General features: G+C 43.3%; 1 non-coding gene across 1 annotated transcript; it reads right to left on the reverse strand.

Moving 5' to 3' along the window:
- Positions 1–3682: 3682 nt before the first annotated feature.
- Positions 3683–3801, reverse strand: LOC133386298 (5S ribosomal RNA). Its single transcript, XR_009763103.1, has one exon. It is a non-coding gene; the product is annotated as a 5S ribosomal RNA (ribosomal RNA).
- Between the last annotated feature and the right edge of the window lie 1146 nt (positions 3802–4947).

A 4947-nucleotide genomic window follows, 5' to 3' on the forward strand; every position in this document is an offset into this window, starting at 1 on the left:
TGACAGGCAGACATGGAGAGTTGGAGCTTTGCCCATTGTGGTAAAAATTCACCTGTTAATTGCCCTAATGAATGCACCCAAACTCACCCAACTCGGCCAACCCAGATGTTAGTTATATTATATTGCCTGAGCCCAATCTAAGGTAGGTCTCCTTGTAATTTTAATATCAGTAATCAATATAATATGGGATCCTGCTAGGAGGAAGGGCAGGAGATAAATCAAATAATAAATAAATAAAATAATATGATCTGATTTAGATGCTGGGGACCCCAGAAGGTATAGCCTTGAGACAAGTTTTCCCAGGTTGCCTTTAGACTGTCAGTAATTAGTGGAATACCAGAAATTTAGGTTTGCACAATTGAAGTGGATTAAAGCTCACTATTGCTGGAGCACAACAAATCCACTAAAACAAAATAAAACACAATGGACTTTTTGTAGTTAGAAAATTACTTTCCTAACCGCAAAAAAGTCCATTTCTCTTTTAGAGTGAATTTGTAGTGGTAGGGTGACAGAGTGCTTTGATCTACTTCACTTGCACAAACTTGAAGTTCCAGTCTGTGTCTGATTCACTTTTTATGAGCAGGACAATCCTATAGTCTTGTGCTGGTGACACGGACACTGGCATTACCCTGGTGTAAGTCCTTGACCCCAGAGTATCTTCAGGCTCCACTGGTGGAAAGGGACTGTATACGCTTGGCACTCTATACACTTCCATCTGGTACAACTGGAATATAGGATGCTGTTCTATTATCATCGAAACTACAGAAGTCAAGATGTTCTCCCTGTAATTTATTCCCCTTCCCCCTTTGAAAGGGAGAGACAACAGGCTCACTCCCAGTCTTCTCGATCGTACACCTTCTCAGAATGCTTTCAAATATGGCTTTATTTTTAGAGCTCTCTGTCATGAGATCAGTATTCATTTGAATCAGGTATTTTAAATTGGATTTGGCCTTTTAGTCCTAAATATTTTGATGGGTGTTCTCTTTAAGTGCCTTGACACAGTCAGAAGTGGACACACACACACACATGAGTTTTTGTGTGTGTGAGAGAGTGTCTTTCTGTAGCTTGGTATAGGAGACTAGATTAAATTAACCAGCAAGCAACAACCCAGGAATAATTAATTAAAAGCAATGTTTGGATGTTGTCTGAGACACATACTCTTTTTTGGGGGTGGGGTTTACCTCATCAGCTTATTTACCTTATCAACAGAGCAATTTATGGAAGTACCAAAAAGGCTGAAATGTTGAGTGCCTCACCAGCCGCAAGCCCATGTCTTTTTAGCATAGTACCATACATGTAGCAATTCTTTTCATTATCTTACTTTTCGTTGTACAGAAGAACTTCCAGAGTGTGCAGCAATTTCCTTTCCATCAGCCTCTTTTATTCCTTAATTAAGTGTCTCATTGAGATAAAGTGTGGCTGTAATCATTTACATGCAGAAAGGAAGCAAAAAAGGATCCAAAAGGTAATTTAGAATTTAACTTCCAATAGATGTCATGTGTACTATTAGTAACTAAAAGTGCAACCCTGTGCTTGTTTATTCTCAAGGAAGCCCTCCCCCATAGTCAATGAAACTTACTCTCTAGCAAGTGTGCATAGAATTGCAGCCTTAGGTTGCAATCCTATACCCACTTACCTGGAAGCAGAGCCTCTTGAACTCAATGGGACTAACTTCTAAGTAATGCATAGGATTAAGAACATAAGAAGAGCTCTGCTGGATCAGGTCCATGTCCCATCTAGCCCAGCATCTTGTTCTTGCAATGGCCAACCAAATGGCCATGGGAAGCCCACAAAGAGGACCTGAGTGTAGGGTTACCATCATTTTGTCATTTCAGAAAGAGTACATTTGGCTTCAATAAGTGTATAGTAAGAGTATGCTGTTGCACCATCTCAAAAAGAGTACATGTAACCCTGCCTGAATGCAACAGCAATCTCCCCACTGATGATTCCCAGCAACGGGTGTTCAGAGGCCTCCAATACTGGAGGGAAAACACAGCCATTTTGGCTAGTAGCTGTAGCTGTATCCTCCATGAATTTATTTTAATCCTCTTTTAAAGCCATCCAAGTTGGTGGGCATCACTAAATCTTGTGGGAGCAAATGCCAGAGTTTAACCTTCCTCTTTCAACAAGGCTTATAAGTAGAGACCTTATCCTAGTCTGCATCTGTGTTAGAATTGCTTTTTAATATATTTTTTAAAAGTCTCTCTTTTTTTTTTTTTACAAAAAGTTGTTTTTAAACCTTTTAAAAATATTTTTAAAGAAGTTTTGTTTTAATATATTTTAAAGTCTGTTTTTTATGATGTTCTAAAGTGTTTTTATTGCTTTTGTTTGCCGCCCTGGGCTCCTATTGGGAGGAAGAGCGGGATTAAATGAATGAATGAATAAATACAATGCACTGTGTGAAGACACATTTTCTTTTGTCTGTCCTGAATCTTTCAACATTTAGCTTTATTGGACAGTAGGTTTAATTCTACTAGATCCAAATTTTATCCAGATCCCTTGGGAAAATGAAGTAGGTGTTTGTCTGCAAGCTTTCTCTTTTTGTTTCTCTGTAGGGGGAAGCTGATCCAGGGGAGAGACCAGAGAAGCTGGCACCCACAGCACTTGCTCAAAAATCAAAATGGGTTCATAGGACTAAAAAGATAAATGACCCCAGGAATAGGGAACCAAATGTGGCCCTTCAGGTATCTCTATCGGGCCCTTCCCATCTCTCTGTCTGGCTCTTCCTAGATCATACCTCCTCCCCAGCCACCCCTCCTCTCTCTAGGCCCTGGTCTTCAAGAGCTCTGCCTCCCACCCTCTCAGAGAGTTTTGCCTGGCCGGAACAGGCCCTTGAATTCTGATAAAGCCCCTTGCTTACCTGGACAGAGTATTGAGAGCACTGTGTCAGTGTTGCACAAGTTAGATTTGTTGCTCTGCCCCCTTTTGCCTCTGGCCCTGCCCACCACAGGCACGTGGCCCTTGGAAGGTTGCCCAGGAGGGAATACGGCCCTTGGGCAGAAAAGGTTTCCCTGGCCCTGATGTAACCATCCAGAGGATAGATGGGTGGCAGAACATAGATGGTTTCCTCCATGGGGCACAGAGTTTCTGCTAGGAGCTGGAGCAAGCATGATGAGCTGTGTGAGCATTTCTCACCCTTCTTTTTAAGCATTGGAAATGATTTGCTCTGCAGTATCTCACCTTCAATAAATGTTGCCATGCCAATGAGGGTGCACATTGGTAAAGCCCCACTCAGGACAGCCCTCTTCCATTCTGAGAAAAAGCTGCTTTGCTATCCCCGCCGACTGCCACTGCAAAGGGATCGCATCATGAAACGGTTTTTGAGGCCCCTGGATAATGAACAGATGCTCCAGTTTTACACTGACATGCCTGCCTTTGTAATAGATCCTGTTATACTGTTTGACTGTTGGCTTTTATGGAGATGTTAAAGTGCTGCCATTTGTTAGACACTCTTAGCTGCTGTTGAAACAAAAACACAGCACCGATTTCTTCTGGGGAATATTGCAAGAGCAATTGTCTCCTCTCTGCTTTCCTCCTGCAGTGGAAAAGATTGCTCTCAACCCTCCCATTTGTTGTTGTTATATGCCTTCAAGTTGATTATGATTTATGGCGACCCTATGAATCTTTTTGAATATATTCATGGGTTTTCATGGTAAGAGGTGGTTTACCATTCCTTCCTCTAAGCCTACAGCACCCGGTATTCCCAGGCTGTCTCCCATCCAAGTACTAACCAGGCCTGACCCTGCTTAGCTTCCAAGATCAGATGAGATTGGGAGTGTTCAAGGTAGTATGGCTGTAGGCACCCTCCCATTAGTAAGTGTTAATTTTATCTTTGATTTTGGGGTGGTGGAGGAAAACTCCAGTTTGTCTGGAATGCTGGAAGATTCAGGATAAGACAAAAAAAAAAGACTTCTTCACACAGCGCATAGTTACACTATGGAATCCGCTCCCACAAGACGCAGTAATGGCCACCAATTTGGATAGCTTGCAAAGAGGATTAAACAAATTCATGGAGGATCAGGCTATCAATGGCTACTAGCCAAAATGGCTATGCTCTGCCTTTATGGTCAGAGGTGGTATGCTTCTGGATACCAGTTGCTGGAGACCACAGGAGGGGGGAGAATGCTCTTGTCCTAGTTCTAGTTGACCACCGTGAGAAGATGTTGCTGGACTAGATGGGCCACTGGCCTGACTCAGCAGGGCTCTTCTCACATTCTTATACTTTGGCCCAAGAGACACATAAGAACATAAGAACATAAGAAGAGCCTGCTGGATCAGGCCAGTGGCCCATCTAGTCCAGCATCCTGTTCTCACAGTGGCCAGCCAGGTGCCCGGGGGAAGCCCGCAAGCAGGACCCGAGTGCAAGAACACTCTCCCCTCCTGAGGCTTCCGGCAACTGGTCTTCAGACCAGTTTTAGCTTTTTAGTTTAGAGAAAAGGCGGGTCAGAGGAGACATGATAGAAGTGTATAAAATTATGCATGGCATTGAGAAAGTGGATAGAGAAAAGTTCTTCTCCCTCTCTCATAATACTAGAACTCGTGGACATTCAAAGAAGCTGAATGTTGGAAGATTCAGGACAGACAAAAGGAAGTACTTCTTTACTCAGCGCATAGTTAAACTATGGAATTTGCTCCCACAAGATGCAGTAATGGCCACCAGCTTGGATGGCTTTAAAAGAAGATTAGACAAATTCATGGAGGACAGGGCTATCAATGGCTACTAGCCATGATGGCTGTGCTCTGCCACCCTAGTCAGAGGCAGCATGCTTCTGAAAACCAGTTGACGGAAGCCTCAGGAGGGGAGAGTGTTCTTGCACTCGGGTCCTGCTTGCGGGCTTCCCCCAGGCACCTGGTTGGCCACTGTGAGAACAGGATGCTGGACTAGAAGGGCCACTGGCCTGATCCAGCAGGCTCTTCTTATGTTCTTATGTTCTTATGTTCTTAGAA

Source organism: Rhineura floridana, chromosome 5 (genome assembly GCF_030035675.1).
Source record: "Rhineura floridana isolate rRhiFlo1 chromosome 5, rRhiFlo1.hap2, whole genome shotgun sequence".
NCBI lineage: Eukaryota > Metazoa > Chordata > Lepidosauria > Squamata > Rhineuridae > Rhineura > Rhineura floridana.